The sequence below is a fragment of the Carcharodon carcharias genome, chromosome 14, assembly GCF_017639515.1.
Source record: "Carcharodon carcharias isolate sCarCar2 chromosome 14, sCarCar2.pri, whole genome shotgun sequence".
Lineage (NCBI taxonomy): Eukaryota > Metazoa > Chordata > Chondrichthyes > Lamniformes > Lamnidae > Carcharodon > Carcharodon carcharias.
The window spans coordinates 41,695,540-41,717,898 of record NC_054480.1 but is presented as its reverse complement, the minus strand read 5'-3'; the positions used below and the strand labels follow the sequence as shown (position 1 = coordinate 41,717,898).

The following is a 22,359-nucleotide window of genomic DNA, read 5'->3' as shown; positions in this document are numbered from 1 at the left end:
GCATTTATTGCCCATCCCTAGTTGCCCTTCAGAAGGTGGTGGTGTGCTGCCTTCTTGAACCACTGCAGTCCACGTGGTGTAGGTATACCCACAGTGCTGTTAGGAAGGGAGTTCCAGCATTTTGATCCAGTGACAGTGAAGGAACAATGACATATTTCCAAGTCAGGATGGTGAGTGACTTGGAGATGAACTTCCAGATGGTGGTGTTCCCATTTATATGCTGCCCTTGTCCTTCAAGGTGGTAGTGGTCATGGGTTTGGAAGGGGCTGTCTAAGGAGCCTTGGTAAATTCCTGCAATGCATCTTGTAGATGGCACACACTGCTGCTACTATGCATCAGTGGTGCAGGGAGTGAATGTTTGTGGATGTTGTAGGAGCTGCACTCATCCAGCAGCTGGGGAGTATTCCATCTCACTCCTGATTTGTGCCTTGTAGATGGTGCACAGGCTTTGAGGAATCAGGAGGTGAGTTACTCATTGCAGGATTCCTAGCCTCTGATCTGCTCTTGTAGCCACAGTATTTATATGGCTAGTCCACTTCAGCTTCTGGTGAATGGTAACCCCCCAGGATGTTGGTAGTGAGGGATTCAGTGATGGTAATGCCATCGAACATCAAGTAGCGATGGTTGGATTCTCTCTTGCTGGAGCTGATCATGGCCTGACACTTGTGTGGCGCGAATGTTACTTGCCACTTGTCAGCCCAAGCCTGGAAATTGTCCAGGTCTCGCTGCGTTTGGATATTTACCGAATTCTAACCTGCTCCCAATCGTCAGGCTTACTACTTTTTCGAGCAACTTTATATGACTTCTCTTTAGATCTAATACTAACCTTAATTTCTTTTGTTAGCCATGGTTGGGCTGCTTTTCCTGTTGTGTTTTTGCATCAGGAAGGAATGTATAACTGTTGCAATGCATGCATTCATTCTTTAAATATTAGCCATTGCCTATCTACTGTCATGCCTTTTAATAAAGTTCCCCAATCTATCTTAGATCCTCATACCTTCGGAGTTTCCTTTGCTCAGATTTAGGACACCCTAGTTTCAGATCGGACTACTTCACTTTCCATCCTAGTTTTAGGAACTAATAAACTCACTCTTTAACTCAAGAAAGCCTGGTTAAATTGGCTCCATTTAAAACAAATACATTTGGACTGGGAAATGTATCTACAAGGGAAGGGATCCTTTTTTAATTAACATTGTTGCGACCAACCAAGGGGGTTGAATAAACAAGGGGAGCCAGTTCATCCCTCCTCACCCGGGAGCATAACAATTTGGCATACCTCATCTGGGATCATAGCAAATTGGTGGAACCTTGCCCGGGGACCAGTCATAACAACTTGAATTGTTTTATTTTCTTATGACCAGGAAAGCAATACTGAAAGATGTAGCAACAGCCATGAGAAATGAGAAATTACTGAAGAGGTTTTGAAATTGTCAGGAATGTCTGATAATGTGGTGTTACAGTCCCTGCTGCTGGACAAGTCAGGTCCCAGAGTGAAACTTGGCTTGTTGGATCCTAACTCTTTTTTAAGAAATAATGGAGGTAAGTTACTGATCAAATGCACAGGAGTCTGATGAACTTCTAACACGAAGAATGAAACATTTATTAAACAAGAAAAATGAACTATATTATATGAGACAAAAACATTTCAATACAAACACAAGAAAATGCTTCAAATATTCATTATTCCTTCACCCCAACTATCTCTGCACAGATACATATAAAATTCAGAAAGATAAAACAATTTATCTTATCTACCTTATACTCTAATATTCAGGGTAAGCATGCAGTACATGTGAACCAACTGGTGAATTGTGGTCAGACATACCACACACCTGAGAAAATGACACATGCGACCAAAGCAGATTCTATGGATTTCTCAACAACCCACCCAGAAGCTTGTCCCACCGTGAGCCAACCGATCTCACTGAAACGGTCTCACGAGGGCCTCCAATCTCCACATTCGAAGATTTTGTCTTGAAATTCTCTCCAAATGTTGTTCCTGCTAGGACAGGTTCAACAAGAACCCACCTCCAGGGTTTCAATCTCACCTGAGATTCCTTTCCTCTGGTTCTCTGCGTACACTCAAGCTTCACCTTCCAAGCACAATTTCTGATCTTCAGCTGTGCCAAACAGAACCACTGCTCCAAAAAGGCTATCTTTGCCCTTACAGCCACAGCACGGAGTCACCAACCTTTGGCTGCCTTCTTGGATCTTCAGGGCTTCTCTTGAGCCCACTTTGCTTCAAGTCTGCTCCCCACAGCTCTCTGTCTTTAATTCAGAGCCTATTGCGCTGCTCCTTTCTCTCAACGTTACTTAATAGGATCTGTTTCTTATTGCTGTCTTTGTTCCTTACCTGGGACCTTCTTCTGGGACCTGTTTCTCCCCCACCCTGGTTTGGTATTTTTTTGTTTGGGTCCTGTCAGTATCCCCCTCCCCATGTCCTGCCCCCGGGACACTTTCTCTCAAATGGCACTCATCATTAGGTCACCTGACCTGCAGTTTCACCCTGCTTCCCTCTTCTTCTGCGCATGTGTGCAGGGCCAGTTCCCGGCCTGAAGACGGTAAAATCAACAAACTGCATATGTGTGGCCATTCTCCGGCCGACACATGCGCAGAAAGCCTGAAGCCCACTGGAAACTGTCGTTCCCAAACTCTGAACTCCCAATTTACGTAAGTGTTTTTGAGTTTCCTAAAAGTGGTTTGAACAAAGAATTGGGCGACTTATTGGACAATTGTAGCTTGAGCCTTATTTTGATAGGATAATAAGATCTTGTTAATGAAACATCCCGCCACCTTGGAAAGAAGTGTATAAAGATCATTGCAAAAAGGTGATTTGGTGCTTAGCTAAAGTAGTTTGCTCAGCTGCTAGAAGAAACAATCAGCAGGAAGTTGACCACTCACTGATCAGATGTATGATTTAATGCAACATACTTATGATTAATGGGCGCATTGCCAAAGGGTATATTGTAATGGTTATACTGTAATGAGTAATTTGTAGTGTTAACTAATATTCTTAATGAACCCAATCAAGATGTTAATATTTAATTTGAGCTTTGACAGTTGTCTCTTTATTTCTTGTCACTCCCATTAAGAATTATAGTTCGAACTATAGAGCAACCTGTCAAGGGTAAAAGGTTACTTCTTACACAAGACCATGTGGTTCCAGGCCTCATTATATTGGTCCAAACATGGACACAAGAACTGAATTTCAGAAATGAGGTGAGGGTGACTGCCCTTGATAACAAGGCAGCATTCAATGAAATATGATACTAAGGAGTCCTGGTAAAATTAAATGGGGATCAGGGGAAAACTCTTTCTTCTAGGCATGACTCCATCTAGGAAAGGAAGATAGTTGTGTTGCAGGCCAATCAACTCAGCTCAGGACATTGCTGCTGGAGTTTCTCCAGATAGTTTCCAAGGCCCAGCTGTCTTCAGCTGTTTCATTTATAACAGTCTTTCATGCTACTTATTAAATGGCCTACTTTAGTGTTTTCAGCAAATATATGTGAGTGTGAGAGATCAACTATGACAGTGTGAGAGTATGACAGTGTGAGAGTATGTACTATATATATACATATATATATATATAAAAAATATGTATTTATATACATACACATATATACATATACACATATATGAAATAGGTTTCCATCCTGCCCCAGTCAGAAGCCCCCCAGGGCTCGTTAGCTAATTTCTATTAAGTAACATGCAACCAGCACAATAAACACTGGTTGCACAATTCTAAAGCTTTGCCACCTTTGAGAAAACAAACCTCTGGTTCCCAGGACACCCGTAGTCAGACAATTGCCAAAGGTTAACAAGGTCATAAACAGAATCTCAATAAAGGTCACTGCAGCTTTAACCCTACTCTTTCAAACACAGGATCAGATACACCCATCATCCCTCTCACTAGGGGTGACAAGGGATTTCAATGCCACAAGTGTGTCAGTTTATTATGCGCCTATTGCCAATATCAGCACACCCTGCTGGAATACTAACCAACATGACTGGCTCAGGTTCAGAATCCTATTCCACAAAGTAGCTTAGGGCGAAGTGCCAGTGAATGAACACAGGCTGGGGCAGCCAGAAGGAATTCCGAAAAAGGCTTCTTGTCTGTCTAGCTCCTTCTCTGTTTTTTTTTGAAAACCAAGGAGACATTCATAACACTGCTGAGGTTGTAGACAGCATTTAACACAATCCCTTACTTCATTTCATCATGAATATTCATTCACGCGACGCATTTACTGCTTACAGTAGAGGCTTGTTGAAAAGGGGCTGCCTTGCAGAAGTGAATGCTCATGGTTTATTTAGCCTTGTTAATAACTAGAATACTGATTGGCAGTGCTGGAAGTTTCAAATTGGGCATTAATAATGCATCACACGTAGCAAAAAAGTGAATCATTAATGAAGGAGAGAAATGGACACAGTGGCTTTGTAGTCAATTTATAAATATTTCATAGGTTAAATTCTAAAATTTCTTATGAGGGAATCACAATATGCATATTCAAAAGTGATTGAGGGTATTTTGTAACTTTTAAAACATTTGTAAATATCAAGGGAATTCAAGTCTTTACAATTTAGATCAGCTTCTATTTATTGCTGGGCTAGAAGCATTTCAGCTGCTTCAGGCCCAATTTTATTTCTTTGCATACTGGGGTTGTGCTGTACTTTCCAGTCTTCGACGCCAGAATCTGAAGGGATTACATTTACTTTGAACAGCTATGTTATAAAGAAAATAACCAGAGCAGAGGTTTCCCTGTGTGATCATAAATCTTAAAGTGACACGACTCGGAGCCTGTAGGAAACCAGCTTACTGTAGGCCCTGTACAAACTCAGCCCTGTTAAGTACCAACAAGGAAAAACATTAGGAGAAAGACACACACTTCAAATTCCAAAGGTTGGATTTTTAATCCGGGGTCGGGAACACAACGTCTGGATCATTTCCAGATCCTGACCCCATGTCGCGTCAGCGTCAGTGATGTGACATGATTTTAAAATGCAAAGGACCCAATTGGCATTGGGGTGAATTCAGTGCCCAATTAGCAGCACCAGAAGTGACCTGGAGGCAGGACCCAGTAACCAAGGGCAAGAAGTCGAGTGGCAGCCATGACTGGGTTGCCATTTGCTGAAGAAATGGCACAGGAGAGTGCTCAGACGGTTGGCATTGGCACTGGCAGGCATCCACAGGCAGTAGCAAAGGTTCTCAGATGCCTCTCTTTAGGCATTAACCAAGGCAGTTAAACTGAGAGGTGAGATATATTGCTCCCAGCATCCGCAGAAGAAATCCACCCAAACACACCAAGAGGGCCTAGCCGGAGGTGGCAATGGAGGTCAGCAGTAGGGGACTGACCACGAGGATGTGGGTTCAATGTGGAAAATGATTCAGTGACCAGATAAGGTCTGGGGAGGTGAGTGGCAAGTGATGCTCGGGTGACAAGCCTTTAACTCTGTATGTAGCTGCATGCACCAGAGCTGAGCAGATTGAACACCCACAGTTCCCACTAACATTGTCAGAGCAATTGTCCAGTTGAATCACTGAGATCCTCACATATGGGGTGCAACTGAGAAGGTGACATCACTGTTCAACACAACAGATCATGTCAATGTCATGCTGCCATAGATGAGGGAGAGCAGCTTACTCATACATCATTGCCTCTTCATCCTGCAGGAGAAAAACTGCACAACTCTTGCAAAATGACTCGAACTAGGAGGTGATGTGGTGGACCTGCACAACCTGACAACGATTGAGGTGGTGGCGCTGGACATTGCAAGGATGTCATCATGTCAGGCCATGGGCAATAGCAGGACAGGAGGCCATAAGGAGCAGGGTCACTTGATAGCTCTATCTTCAGGTGAAGGTTATGGAGGAAATTCCTGCCCAATGCACGGTGTGGCTCTTTGACTGCTCACGTTTATGAGGTTGGTTGTGCTGAGTAGCCGAACTCTTATCAACATCTTCTCATGCTTCCGCCGGGGCCTGCAGTGGAGGGGAACAGAGTGTCCCTGGACAGTTGTCGTGAGTCTTCTCAGCAGAGAGGGGGTGGTGAGAGTGAAGGAAGGCTTCACATGAGCCTGCACAGGCCATCATGGCTCCGCACCATCCACCACCACAGCCATGCTTGCCTCAGATAGGCCTGAATCAAGATGAGAACAGAGAACACAGGGTGAGTAGCACATCATGAGGGAGCAAGAAAAGGAGAGTGTGGCAGAGTCAGCTGTGAGCAGTCTCCCTCAGAGGACAGAGGACAGACACAGCCTCACTGAGCCAAGATGCTGGGCCACAGGTGTCACAAACAAAGAGGGTTTTCCTGGAGCATCAGAGGCAGATGAGTTCCCAATTGTCCAGGTCCCCGAGGCATTGCGAAGCCAGGCAGTCATGAAGGATGCAGTATTTGCTCAGTCTTGGTTCAGGGATTTGAGCATGTAAGCTCCTTCATTGAGAGAGTGGCCATCCTCTTGGAAAGACATAAACAGCACCACTCTAAGTGAATGCAGGAGCAGTGCACTGACATGCACAGAAAGAGTGAGACTCTTTGTAGCATCTACTGCTCAGTGTCACTGATGGCGCAAAGATTTTTTGGAGTGGATGCCAGCTGTATTCAGCCAGTGGCCTCATCCAGTATGCATGGGTGCCACAAAGAAGTATAAAGAGGTCACAGAGATTGATGAGGGGGCCATCCCTTGGGAGGCACTGGCATCATCCTTCACCTCCTCAGCTTCTGGCTCAGTGCCCATCCATGAAGCAAGGCCCTTTGACAGAAGTTGGCCCTGAAATGAAGGAACCTGTGGAGCAGTCCCCTCAGAGAGAAGGATGGAAGCCACAGCTATTTCAGCCAGATACAGACAATGGAGCAAGTTGCCTCCATTTCTTCATCAGCCCCAGCAGGAACACACTGTAGATGTGGAAATGAACACAGGGCGCCGCATGTTGGTTGCACTTTATTGGCTTTTGGGTAGCTCTTCTTCCCCTGTAGGCCCTTGCTGTTCCCTCTAATCTCCTCCAGGTCAGGAGGATGAATCTGTAGAAGGTCCTCCTCACTCCTCTGTCCACTATCAGAGTAACCTGCTGCTATGTCAACTCCCTCAGCTGGCACTCATCTGTTCACCAGGACTTCCCTTGCCAACCTCTTCTGTCCAAGCAATACCAGCAGCCTCACCTCCCTCTTAAGAGTCCTACCTCTTGCGGTTCGCAAATACAAGCCCCTCAACTACAGCAGTGGCAATTCTGTGCCACTGGCTGAGCAGCTGAGTATTATTGTCTGCTTCTTAAATATATTGACCAGTGCATTAATTAGCCCACATGGCTCCCCATGTCCACGTCCCTGATGTGGTCCAAACACTGCACGTTCACTGTCCTCCCAACTGAAAATTTAAAACTGATTCTCTGAAGCCTTTTAATAAGTTCATCAAGGAGTTCAACAACCAGTTAATGGGAGACAAGTGGGTTGTGTGCCCAGCTCTCCCCCTCCCCTCACCCTCTGATAATTGCATCATATTCTGAAGACATCAAGATCCAATATCGCTTTCTGGGTAAGTGATTTTCTATGTGCACCCACATGTGTACTTGGCCCCACAAGTAACTCAAAATCCAGCCCAAAGTTTGAGAAGTGAAATCTGTTGATTCAAGAATCAGGTGTGAATGGGAAGCACAATCACTGGAACAACCATACAACCACCAAGAAAAATAACCTACCCCACCAGCAGTTATTTATATCCAAATTCATGGAAACAGCAGGATATCCACTTTCTCCACCAGGGACATGGACAAGTGACATCCTGACCAAGCTACCATGAAGCATCTGCTTGTTTCAGGTGGTGTGCCCCTTTTAATAGCCTTTGCTGTGTGCATACACATTGTGGAATGTAGGTGTATAACATGCAGTATATAGATACACAGTATTGCATACACTACGTCAGTGAATGGCACTGTACATACATTCAGTAAAGAAGTGTATATATACAATATGAAAAGTCTACATACCACAGAGAAACTATGTATACAAAATATGGCATATGGAATTTATATACTGAATACAATACACTGTGCATGCACTGATGTTTTAGTATAGGATAAATGCACCAGCAGGCCAGGCATGCAATATTGCAAATGTTTTCTGTCAACTGATTTCAATATCACTGTGGTGCATTTTTTGTCTTATTCATTCATGGGATATGGGCATCGCTGGCCAGGCCAGCATTTATCGCCCATCCCTAACTACCCTTAAGAAGGTGGTGGTGAGCTGCCTTCTTGAACTGCTTCAGTCCATGTGGTGTAGGTACACCCACGATGCTGTTAGGGAGGGAGTTCCAGGATTTTGACCCAGCGGCAGTGGAGAAACGGCAATATATTTCCAAGTCAGGATGGTGGGTGGCTTGGAGGGGAACTTCCAGGTGGTGGTGCATATGGTCTACAATATATCTGTATGTACACAACATACAACACATATTAGTGTATGCTGGACTCCCACATTTTACCTTTGGCAAATTTGAGGTCATTCAAAACTCTGCTGCTCATGTCCTAATTGACACCAAATCCTGTTCACCCTTCACCCATGCTTGCTGACTTAATTGCTTAAGTGGGAGTCAATGCCTTGATTTTAAAATTCTCATCCTTGCTTCCAATCGCCCCAGGGCTTCACCCCTTCCTATCTCTAATCTCCCCCAACCTCACAACCCTGCGAGGTACCCTGCTCCTCTAACTCTGGCTTTGAGCATTCCCTATGGCAATCATTTCACCAGTGGTGGCCAAGACTTGAGCAGCTGAGGCCCTAGCTCCGAAATTCCCTCCCTAAACCTATATCTCTTCTCCTCTCCTTCCTCCTTTAAGATCAAACTTTTAGTCATCAGCCCTAATATCTCCTTTTGTAGCTTGGTGTCAAATTTTGTTCTACGAGCCTCCTATAAAGCACCCTAGGACATTTTATTACATTAAAAAAATGTTGTATAAATGTAAGTTCTTGTTATCTGCAGTGTATTTCAAAAAATATCTGCATTTAGGGTACTGCATAGAGTATGTCAGTCTATATCCCCAACGAAGGACAAACACAATGCTAGTTTATGTACATGTTGTAGGACTCATTGTATCCAAGTGTTTCAGCACAAAGAAAATGACATACAATGTCACAGGACACAGTGCCACTTTGCCGAGACGAAGTACGTACAATATTGTGATCATATCCTATTTTCTAGAGCCCCTTTCATTTTAAGCCAAGCCACTTGCATTGTATATGCTGTATGAGGGATACAAACTAGTATTAAAGGAGGTGTAAAAAAGGGCCTAATATCTACAAAGCAAACTAACATTTACAAAGCAAAGCCTGACTCCATTTGATACAAGCCTATGTGGACTAAAAAGGAAATGAGATCCAAAATTTATAAACTAGACTAAATTACATCACCAAATTACATAGATTATACAGCAGGGAAACATGATATTCAGCACAACTCATCTATGCTGGTGTTTATAGTCAAGCTTCTCCCATTCTAATCTTAATTTCAATGTTCAGCATATCTTTCTATTCCCTTTTCTCTCATGTACACGTCTAGTTTCCTTTGAAAGTTATTTATTTGCCTAAACCATTTTCTGCGGTTGCAAGTTTTACATTCTAATCACTTTCTGAATAAAGAGATTTTTTCCTGTTTTCCCTACTGGATTAATTAACTATCTTGTATTAGGATCCCTAGTTTTGGATTTTCTCACAAATAGACATATGGGGCTGAATTTCCATCTGGATACAGAGGCACATTTTGGTGTGCAAAAGGCCAGGTTTTTTTTGGAGGAAATCTGATTTTCCTTCACATTCCCAACCCCGCACCATTTTTCTCTGGCCAATTTTAAAGATGGGAACGTCTGGTGTGCAAAACCTGACCCCCGCTGAGATTAAGTTCCCCATTTCAAATGAGGGAGCAAAAATCAGATTTCCTTCCACTTTCGCCTGGTGGGGCAGAATTTTGCAGGAACTCCTGCAATGATGTCCCAGGGCAGAGACGATTGACCTCCAACAACCTTCCTTTCTGCAAGGTATGACTCCAACCAGCGGAGCGTTTTCCCCCTCATTCCTATTGACTTAAGTTTTGCTATGGTCCTTGATACCACACAGTCAACTGATGTCAAGGGCAGTCACTCTCGCCTCACCTCTGGAGTTCAGCTGTTTTGTCCATATTTGAACCAAGGCTGTAATGAGGTTGGGAGCTGAGTAGCCCTGGCTGAACCCAAACTGACCATCTGTCAGCAGGTTATTGCTGCGTAAGTGCTGCTTGATACCACTGTCAATGACACTTCCCTTCACTTTGTTGATGAGTAGACTGATGGGGCGGCAATTGGCCGGTTGGATTTGTCCTGTTATTCGTGGACAGGACATTTCTGGGCAATCTTCCACATAACCAAGTAGATGGCTGTGTTATAGCTGTACTGGAACAGCTTGGCTAGGGGTGCGGCAAGTTCTGGAGCACAAGTCTTCAGAACTATATCCAGAATGTTGTCCATAACCTTTGCAGTATCCAGTGAATTCAGCCATTTCTTGATATCACATGGAGTGAATTGCATTGGTTATAGATTGGCATTTGTGATGGTGGGGACCTCAGGAGCAGGCTGAGATGGATCATCCACCCATTAAGGTTTGAGTTTGTAGAAAAAATGGAAAGCCTGCTGAGGAGTCTGGAACATTCTGAAAGGTAAGTGTAAATTATTTTCAGATCTTCATATGTCATTATTAGGTGCTATATTGTAATGTAGATGTGTGTTAATGGAGTGATCCATAGAGATCTGTCCTTTAAAGGTATATTGACATTTACATTGACAACCTTGTGCCTTTGTTCACATGAACTACAGTGCTTTTCCAATGGATAACGCAGCATAATGCATTAAAAAAAAGTTACAAAATGTCCTGTCAGCCTGTGCTATCATCTTTTCTATTGTAATTTAAATAACTCTGGCTGATTTTAAAAAACTGGTATTGACAATCGAAAAAAATCTAACAACCTGCTCTCTTACATTGATTGACAAGCACTCTACTTTGAAATTGAAATGAACACATTCTGTTCTTTCCTTCCTAGAGAATAGGCTATTACTTAGACAGCTATAACTATTATCAGTGCTTGGCTGAATTTCAAGCACAAATGGGTTTCAGCACCATAGGTGTTCCATTTCTGAGAATAGATGACAGCTTCAAGAAGTTGTAATGATGTATGATGTGGTTTCTGATTTGTTGACACAGTATTACAAGGTTTTTATCACATGGCAGAATGCATTTTTCTCAGATCAATGATATGGAGGCTTTTATTAGATGGCTGGTGGTTTATTTTTCTCCCCAGAAATGCAAGATATTTTCCATTGACATTGCATGGAATCTGAAAACTGTACAGAGTGCATACTGGGTGAGTGGCTATGGAGGATAAATGGGGAGCATGAGGTGGCGTGAGTGATCTAATGGGGTATGGAGGATACAAGAAGGCATAGGGATGGAATGGGGAGTGGGTTGGGCATGAGGGAGGTGGGGGGGAGCAAGGGAGGTGAGGAATGAGGTTTAGGGGACCTTTAAACCCTGTTAAGAGCTGGGATGCTGTGTTGGGGAACTGAGGCAGGCCACTCTGCACCCACACTTCTCACACGTTCTAGCACAGCTCACAAACTGCATTGTGAACCTGATACCAGCGTGAAAAGACAGAAGTGGTGTTTGAAGTCACACATAGGTTGGGTTTGCTGGCTGCATAAGTGCACAAGTCAGGTTTTCCAAAGCCCAGAGGAAGACAAATTCCCTTCTCTTCACATCTCCCAGTACCAACCCATTCAGATTTTAAAGACTGCCATCAAATATTCCATAAGTCTTCTTTTCCCTAAAGAAAAAGACCCAACCTGTTCAGTCTTTTTTCCCCCATAAGCTGTAATCTTGCAGCTCTGGTACAATCCATTTTTGTATTTTCTTCAGCGCTTCTATGTTGTTTTTATAGTTAGAGTACCGTGCATAATTCTGGTCTCCAAGTGTGGTCTGACCAGGGTCCTATACAAGTTTCACATATCCGTATTACTTTTGAAATCTATACCACAAGAAATAAATCTGAGTACTTTACTAGCATTTTTAAAATAAACCTGACCCTTAGGCCTGTGTTTCAATTTGATGCATTATATTCATCTTGAAGTAAAATTCTGAACTGGGAGCTTATATTCACTAAATCACCCCATAATGTAAAGTTAACTGGACTGCTTAATAAGAACCTTCTATCTGAATAGTGAAATAAGACAATGAAGGAATGGGCTGCACCAAAAACGACTTGCATATATATAGCACCATTCATGACTTCAGGATTTCCCAAAGCACTTCAAAACTAATGAACTTGCTTTTTGAAATGTAGCCACTGTTGTAATGTAGGAAATGCAGTCGTCAATTTGCACACAGCAAGATCCCATAAACAGCAATGTGATAACATACAGATAATCTGTTCTTAGTGATGTTGATTGAGGGATAATTTTTGGCCAGGACACCACAGAGAACTCCTTTGGCCTTCTTCGAAATAATACCATTGAGTTTTGAATGTCTGAGAGGGCATATGTGGCTTTAGTTTAGTGACACAACTTCCAAAGGGCTCAGTTCCAAAGTTCAATGACTGAAACAAAAGGACATTAATAACCTTGCAGAATGGGCATATAATTGGCAAATGAGCTTCAACATTGATAAGCATAAGGTATTACATTTTGGTAAGAGTCGTACGAAGGTCACATATTGGAAAATAAAAATCTAAATGGGGTAGTGGAGCAAAGGGACCAGATACACAAATCACAAGTAGTGACACAGGTTAATTAACATGATCATAAAAAAAGGATAGAATTGAAAAGTAGACAGTTACACTAAACTTGTATCGAAGCTTGGTTAAACCATACTTGGAGTACTGTGTAAAACCTGGTCACCATATTATAAAAAGTGACAGAGGCACTGGAGAGGGCGCAAAAAAGATTTAAGGATGATACCAGATATGCAAGGTTATAACCACAGGGAAAGGAAGAAATAGGCCGCATCCCTTCTCTCTAGCAAAGAGAAGGCTGAAGAGGGACCCAATAGAGGTACTTTAAATTATGAAAGGTTTTGATAGAGTAGATATAGTGAGAGTTTAAACGTGTGGGGAAGAACAAAAATAGAGGTCATTAAGGCAAGATAGTCGCCATGAAACAAAATAGGGAATTTGGAAGAAACTTCTTTACTAGGAGATTGCTGAGAATATGGAACACACTACCACATGGAGTAGTTGAGGCTGATGTTATTGATGCATTTATGAGGAGGTTAGATAAGCATTGAGAAGGGAATTGAGGATTAGGCTGATGGTTAGATGAGGAAAGATAGGAGGATGCTCAAGTAGCGCATAAATGCTGGCATAGACCTGCTGGGCTAAATACCTATTTTTTTATGGTAAATTCAATGTAACTCTATATAGTGGAATAGCACCGGCTTTGATTAGGCAGCCTTTTTTCAAATCCAAAAAGTTTCTTTATAATGTACAAAAGGCATAATGTTCCTGATTATTGTCCACTTTATTTACTACTAATCTCACAAGCACAAACGAGCGGAATTAAACTTTCCTGGATCAGTAATTCTGAGATGTTATATCATCGTTTGCCATAAAAGTTAATATTTCAATGTGAAATGTATTTTGTCACCTTCTCTCTGTACACAGTATTCATGTACACAATGATCACCATCACTTCAGTGAGCCCAAAACTTCACACAAAAAGGAAAAACAAAAGCATTGACATGCCAAATAAACAGGAGTACATCAAACAACTGGTTGAACTGAGGTTGCTTAAGGTTGGCATCATGAAATGTAGTGAAGAGAAAACCTATGTTTGTGAAAGGGTACATAACAATCATGCTGATAACAAGACTTCCTGTTTTCAACGGCATTTGCCGCTCGCATATTAGACTTGATCTTATCAGGCTTTGACTATATAAACACGCAGTTTATTTCTTTTTAAATTCACATAAGGTTTGAGTGCAGCAAGTAAACTTGAAGAATATCTGATTTCACGCTGATACATAGCTGAACATTGTCTGCATTGCTGGCTAACATTTGAAGAATATTAAAGCCATGGAAAAGATATTGTCATGGTTGTGACTTTCAGGCTGCACACATGACATTTTTTCTTAAAAAGCATATTTGCCTGTAACTGCCACAGGGGATTTTCCCCACAACGTTTTGTAACTTCGGCAAATGATCTGTAGGATCCCTAGAGAAATGGCTTAAATGGCTGTTTAAATGGAGATCTGTTGATCTTCCACTGAAGTTATGCTGTAAGTTTTGGAGGACATGTCACAGTTATGAAGTTTAAAAGATTTTGTGTGTTTTGGGACTATATTTAAAGTAAAATGAAGGGGGCCATGTGCCCTGTTGTGCGGTCTGTCTGACAGCAGGCCTGGGTGGTTTGATTGTTAGAGATTGAAGGGGGTCCAGATTGTTTTACTGGAAAGAAGTTGCAAGGTATTTGTGCTAGGAGACAATGACAGCAGCCTGTGTGTTAACAGTGGACGGGCTACATCTCCAAAGTCCCAGACAAGTGTCAAGAATGTCCGGTTGCAAATAGTCGTGCTTTAAACTGTCCATTTACTTTCAAGATAAAAGAGAGTTGGGGTCTCAAGGATAGCTAATCAGTATTTCTACTGGGATACAAAGCCCACGAGATTCATGTTGCCATGGGGATGGGCTTTAAGAGGGGAGAAGTCTAAGATATCCCTGAAAGTTGATAGACAAGGTTAGTCTTCCAGGATCTCAGAGAGAGAGAGAGTAGCCAGAGGCCAGAAGTCTTTATGGTTCACCGCACAGGAATGCAGATGGGAGATCATGCTTGAAATGAAAAGACCAAATTCATGAGGATTTGAAATTAGGGTAGAAGATTCGCCTAGCTTGTGCTAAAGGGAGAATTGCCAGGAAAAACCCTCACCATAAAAAACAGTTCTGTGTTTAAAAGTTAACAGGCTAGGAAAGGAAAGCAATGGGAAGTAAACCCTCAGGGACTAAGAATCACTTTGGACTGAGTCCAGGAGCAGTGTAAAGTATACCTGTGAAGTAGGTTTTCCGTTTTGTTAAAAGTAAAAAGGGAAAGTTCTGTTCTGTAGTTTAAAGTATAAGTTGCCTACAAAAATAATGTTTAGCTGATGGTATTTTTGGTCTGTTTGTTACTGTAAAGGTCTTAAAACATGAAATCTTGCCATGTCATCCTTTCAACTATTAACTTTTTAAAAAGAAATGATAACTTTCAGTTATCACTCTGTATGGCTCCTCTTTTGCCCAAGGACAATAGTCACATTCAGTAATTAACTCTAAACTCTGGGTGCACTTTTCCTCTTCTAAACTTCAGTCTGAATACTGTTCTGGAATTTGTGGTAATTATTGCAATTCAGTTTACATATTCCTGTAATAGTCTTAAACAGTGTCTCTCCTGAGCCTTCTTTTCTCTACGGTAAACATTCACAAGTTAGTTCAAATGTCTAAAGCTAGATTTCAGCTTGGTTATTATTTTCTGAACTCATTCAAATGATTGGATATCTTTACTATAGTTCAGGGACCACGATTGTACACAACACTTCAGGTGTGACCATAAACAAACTCATTACCACCTCCCAGAATTTGTGCTCTATATTTTTGGTTATACACCCCAAGATCCAGTCAGCCAACCTTGATGCTGTTAAACAATAGACTATTAGTTTCAGTGAACCTATTCACTGTTACCCCAAATACCTATTTGGTGTTTCCTAATTTCATTACTTTGTAAATGTCAACTTTAAATACCATTTACCACACAAGTTCACCTTTCCAACCAACTCAATCTTCTTGTTTGCCTTTTCATTATCTCTGATTCACCCAACCCAGCCATTTAATGCCATCTATGAACTTAAACAAGTCTGTTTCTGTCCAAAGTTTCAAATCACTTATTTACACTGTAAACAGCAATGGCCCCAATACCGATCCTTGTGGCACTCTGCCAGTGACCCCACTTACCATTCAACACAGTTCCATTCACAACCACCATAACCACTTGCTCTGATTTGGCCAATTTTCAATTCAGCTCAGAAACCTGGCTCTTATTCCTTGAGACGTGAGTGTTTCTGTTACAGAGTATCAAAAGCCTCGCTAAAGTCTAATTATATCACATTCACTGAATTTCTGTTGTCAACAAGACCTTTTTATTCTTCAAAGAACTGCAGTAATTTGCTAAGCAAAAAATATCCCCCATAAATTCATTCACACTTCCCCTTGTCATATCGATTCAGGTGTTTCAACATGCCATCTCTCAGGATACCCTCTAATACTTCAACTATAAGATATGCAATGCTCACTGGTTTCCAGGCCATCCTGATGCCTTTTAGAAAGGAACTGGTGTTCTATTCATTACTTACCATTGCTAGGATACATTTTTTGTTTATAATCATTCCCTGGAGATAGTGGTAAGGACATCACTGACCTCCATTATTGCTTCTTTAAACACCCTTGTATGACATCCATACGGGCATGGTATCTTGTCTTCCTCAACTGTGACTGCCATCCAGAACTTCTATTTCTTTTACTATTTCTCCTGCCCTCCATGCACCTGAGAAATCTAATTCCCATGCCAAGAAAACTGTTCTTGGCCTCTCTTCCTTGAAGACAGAATTCATTTTGTTTATTCGCTTTCTCTCAATCACTTCATATTATTTCATTGTTGCGATCTTTACCAGCTTATAACTAAGTGGGTTCCATGGGTTCCTTGACAAATTGTTCCATGTAGCAATATCCCATAACGTGTCCAGAATTGCATTTTTATTCATTTGTTCATTTCCTAATCTATCCTCAGGAAATTCAAGTCACCCATAATAATATTTTTTGCTGTACACATTTCGCTTCCATGGTTACAAGTCCTTGCTCAGATTCTTCCACCTGTTCTAGATAGGCTGATCTTTGAAATAAGCAAGTTCTCTTCCACGTAAAAATGTTACCAGGCCTCCCAGTTGCCTCTCTTTCTTCTATTAATAATGTAACCCTGTACAATGAACCAACCTATGTCATTCTTGAACCAGCTCTCTGATGGTCTACGATATCATAACCTCCACCACCATGGAGGACCTTCTGTCTCTCATTTTATGCCCAATCCTCCAAACATTCATATACTAAGCAAGGAGGTTTCAACATCTTCACTCCCTGGACTGCGTACATTTATTTTGCCAATAAATGTCTGAACAGTCACATCCTTATACTACACATACCCACCTAGTGTATTAGTGTCCATGCTTGAAGTGTCATATACTAAGCTCTGCTATTTCCCACAGCATCTGCAGTGTTTTGCTTTTGTTCTAATTTCTGTACCTTTTTTACCATTATTACTCTCTGTCTCTCCTTCATCTTTTCTTTGTTGTTCTCTCCTTGCTGAATTAGTTTAAATCTCTCCCTAATTCCCTACAGGACACTGGCACCTGTAGTTACCACATGGCCAACGACAATGTTATTTAACTGCCTTCAGCTTCTTCCAGGCATATTGCAACATTGACCTATTTGGACAGTGCTGTGAAGTGGTAAACAGGACCATATTCCTCACAATTACCTCATGGAGCACCACTTCCACATCAGCAGCAATTATACTGTGCCATCACTTTCCTGCAGCCCCATAGCTTCACCTTGGGCTTTCTTTCATTCCGTTTTTGCCTATAACTTCATAGCCCTCTCCCCTACACCTTAACTAAGTAGGGCAACACAATGTAATTTGCACTGGGCTTTTACTAAGACGGGAAGGATTTTTGACTCTATTCTGACCTTTCCTCCATCATAAGGTCAGGGGTAGGGATGTTTAGCACCATTCACAACTTCTCAGATGCTGCATATGGACCCAGACTGCTTCTGTAAGATCTGGACAGCATTCAGGCTTGGGTTGATAAGTGACAACTAATGTTCTAAGCATATGTGACATGCAATGGCCATCTCCAGTAAGATTACCATCATTGAATAACCCACTATCAACATCATGGGGGCTACCATTGACCACAAACTAAACTAGACCAACCATATAAATATCGTGGGTAAAACAGCAAGCCAGAGGCTGAGAAATCTGCAGTGAGTAACTCATCTCCCGCCTCCCCAAAGCTTGTCCACCATCTACAAGGCACAAGTCAGGAATGGGATGGAACACTCTCCACTTTTCTGCATATGTGCAGCTCTAACAACACTCAAGAAGCTCAACACCATTCAGGAAAAACAGCCTGCCTGATTGACACCCCAACCACGAGCTTAAGTATTCATTCCCACCACCACCGAGGCAGAGTAGCAGCAGCGTGTACCATCTACAAGATGCACTGCAGCAACTCATCAAGGCTCCTTTGACAACACCTTCCAAACCCGCGATCTTTATACTGAGAAGGACAAGGGCAACAAATGGGTGTGAACAGCACCACCTGCAAGTTCCCCTTCAAGCCACACACCATCCTGACTTGGAACTATATCGCTGTTCCTTCACTGTTGCTGGGTCCAAATCCTGGAACTTTTTTCCTAACAGCACTGTGGGTGTACCTACACCACATGGACTCCAGCAATTAAAAAAGACAGCCCACTACCACATTCTCAAGGGCAATTAGAATGGGCAACAAATGCAGGTCTAGCCAGTGACACCCACATCCAGTAAAGAAAAAAAAAAAAATTCCAACACTTCCCCTTATTTATCTTCACTCAATGACTTCACTCAAAGGGTTGAGAATCTTTGGAATTCTGTACCCCAGAGAGTTGTGGATGCTCCGCCGTTGAACACATTTAAGGCTGGGATAGACAGATTTTTGGTGTCTCAGGGAAATAAGGGACATGGGGCAGGCAGGAAAAGGAAGTTGAAGTCCAAGATCAGCCATGATCGTACTGAATAGCGGAGCAGACTTGATGGGCCAAGCGAACAACTCCTCCTATTTCTTGTGTTCTTATTATCAGATCTTCGAATTTCATCTACACTGGTGATTTTCATTTCTCACATTCAAACCTGCATGAGGTTATGCATAATTATGCTAATCAATTAAACCAGAGAAACGTGTAGAAATAATACACCTTTTGCACAATGTTCAGTACTATTTATGACTCCCCAGATACTGAAGCAGTCTGTGTCCATATGCAGCGAAGGTTAACTAACCAAAATCTCCAATAAAGCAGCAGTACCAGCCTCAAAACAATGGACTTACCATTCCAAGAACAACGATGAGCTATTGCCGCCATTTTTAATTGCGAGTCTACTGTATAGCTGAAGTGACCTCATATTTCAGACAGTAGGACCCTTTAAATGTGTGAATTGGGGTGCCGTGACATACATAGGAATCAGATTGGCATGTCAAGACATTGCAAATAAAAGCATGAGACACCCGAAGAAGGTAAGTTTTGTTTGTTTTGTGTTGGGGTCAAGTGGACCAAGATTCCAAGGGTTAAAATCGAACTGTTGTGAAGTAAACTGCACCCATATCAAGAAATTTACTCTGCAGTCTTAACCATGGATATGGCCGCAGCTGTTATGATTGGTCAACAGGAAGTGAACTTCGAGGATAACTGTACTATTAGTACAACGGTGTAATGCAACAAATGGCTCCCTCTAGTGGAGAAGTTCCAGAAAATTCACACCAGAAATTTTGCCTATGCAAATATGGAAATAAAATAAAAATCAGAATGCAGCATTAGTATGACACTATACTTTCCCTTCTTTTACCACAATAGCTAAACTCCTTTTTATTCAAAGATACACATTTGGGGGTATAGCAGTCAATCCCCAACGTGCACAGAATTCTAATTTTGGCTTTGTGCAAATCATGCACTATTCAAATTGCCTCATTAATATTTAAATCAATTCTGTGCACAACCTGACTACTGTTGGAGCCATTGATGTAACATGCACAGAAGATCTAGGAGCTCTCCAGCAGGTAAGAGTCCATCTTCCAACAGGAGACATGGATTAAATATTTTGTATGATCCAATCTATAGGAGGGTCAGTGCCTATACTCTGCCTCAATTTCCTCAAAATTGTTTTAAAATAAAAATCAGGATTCTTTATATCCACAATGAGTTCACGTTACACTGGAGGTTCACCTGGATCTAATCTGCACATACATCTTTGTGCATATGTTGGGAAAAGCTAGTCTCATTTCATTATTCATGTAGGTCCCGTGTACATCCCAATCGATGCAGGCAGAATGCGGGCATCAGTACAAATTTTGTCTGTACCCATGAGTAAAAGTATCAGCAAAAAAAAAATGCACTTCTCAAATATAGTTAGGTTGTGCATGGAGATCTTGGTGCATTAATAAAAAAACCATCCAGTGTTTCTGGCACTGTATTCAGATTGGATTCAGTCCATAGATCAATGGCAGCTTAGTTATTAAACAAAACCAGACCAAATCCCAGCACAATCACTGGCATTCTGTGAGATGTGATCTGTACCTTGGGACACAGGCATTCAAGGCAGAAGTCAGACCTTGTACTTCTAGAGTGTGAAAAAACTGGAATGCAAGATTTCAATAGATTATTTTTGCTTTGCAAACAACTTCAAATCAATGAAGCTTATAATTTCTTTCAACATGGTAAAATATCTTGCTTAAAACTCTACTAAAAAGGCACAAAACATGAATCTTTTCCTTTGCATGTTTTTTTCTAAAAATACAATAAATACTCTCAACATATGTTTCTTTGTACATTCACAATACTGGGCATTTAGGTTAAAAGTTATTTGACTGCCTAATGTACCTAATAAAATCTGCTGATAGTGTGACAGGCAATTATAAAATAAAGTAATTGTTGTCCCTTACTATACTAACACATTTGGCCATGCCAAGTCCTCACTGAACCCTCCTTCCTCGTACACAAATAATAAAGATGATTTTTATATTATTTGCCCAAGCCGAATTGTATGGTCTAAAAATAAAAGAAGATTTGTGCCGAGAAGCAGAAAAATCATTGTATTATGATCAAATATTAGTAATTCATTTAATAATAATAATAAACATTTCACCTTTGCTAGAATACTCAACATTTGAAAAGGTTACTTAATAATTGAATTTCAAGATGAAGAAATACATAATTAATATTGACAAATAGCTGCCTTTAAACAAGTTTTTGAAACACAAATTAAAGAAAATGATGCTCTTTAGATCCATACATTGAAGCAAATGAATTGAATACAGCAGCAGAATACAAGTTGTATAAATTGGGTTTGCATAGGTATTACACAGTCCAAAAACATACTTCCATATAACAAGCTTTAAAAAACAACAGGTTGAGAGAGATTTGGAAAGATTAACATTGTTACTCAATGTCACAGAACGGAGTTAGACTCAGTAAATTTAATTTCTTATAAAAGTCAAACTAAAGAGCTTACAAAATGAATTAAAGAAAACAAAGTCAAGTCCTCTCGCTATCCAGAACTATATCTTGAACTGTTCTGCAACTACAACCAGATAACTACACAGAATTTCAGACCATAATTAACAATTCATTGCCAAGGGAGCTAAATATACTATTTATACAGAATCACAATATACAGGAACAGTAAATTATAAGCTTTACTAACTCAATTCATTCATCTTAGTTACTGTTATATCAGACTGGGGTCCCATACGTCATGAGGTAAAGTAATAGTGGTGAAAACATTGTAACAGAGAAATGAAACACAGACAGCACAGAATGGCTCCGAATAAGGTTTACTTAAAACATTCATTACAAAATGATTATTTTCATAAAGTGACACTACCTTACTTTCAGAACAGTATAAGCTGACTGTAAGCAGCCTGATACATAAACACTGATACAGAGATAAAAAGCACAGTCTCACAAGTAAAGCGTGAAACTGCAGCAGTTCATATTACCTTTATCAGTCAGTCTTCTCTCATTTCTGGGACACGGGTCTTCTCAAAAAAGGATCTTCTTAACAATGCCAGCAAGCTCTGGGACCACACAGCTCCGAAAAGGGCTCTCAATGGCTTCTCCTCTCAACCTCATTCAACTGCAATGACTGAATTAGGCCAGCTCTAACCATCTGTTGAAACACGCCTGGATTAGTCACTGTACTCTGTTTGCGCCCAGTTGAAAGCTGCAGGCTGGGTGTTTCCTAGAAGCAGGGGCGGGGCATAGATTGCCATCTAAAGCACTCCAGAATTCTGCGATTGGTACCTTGCACAGCAAAATTGGTAAATGAGCTATGTAAGGTAGGGAAAGTTACTCAGTGGATCGGTTGTGTTTAAGCAGACCCAAGCTGCCGGTGTTTCAAGGAGCTTGCAGATTCTTGGCTGAATATATTTGTGCATTCACAGTACATCTGTAGCAGACATTTCCGTCTGATCAGCTGCTTTTTATGGACACAGAGGAAAAAAGGTTTACTTTATTCACCAGGAA

The 22,359-nt window shown here is 41.3% G+C and overlaps 1 protein-coding gene across 6 annotated transcripts in view; it reads right to left on the bottom strand.

Annotated features, from left to right (window-relative positions):
* Positions 1–22,029, bottom strand: part of LOC121286930 (extracellular sulfatase Sulf-2-like) — a 369,814-nt gene extending 347,785 nt beyond the window's left edge. For 5 of the 6 annotated variants that reach the window (XM_041204226.1, XM_041204227.1, XM_041204232.1 and 2 more), the window contains exon 1: positions 21,834–22,022. The gene's annotated coding sequence lies outside the window, so the exon portion shown is untranslated. Of the gene's footprint in view, positions 1–21,833 lie in introns of all 6 variants that reach the window. The other variant, XM_041204225.1, reaches the window with a different exon arrangement.
* Between the last annotated feature and the right edge of the window lie 330 nt (positions 22,030–22,359).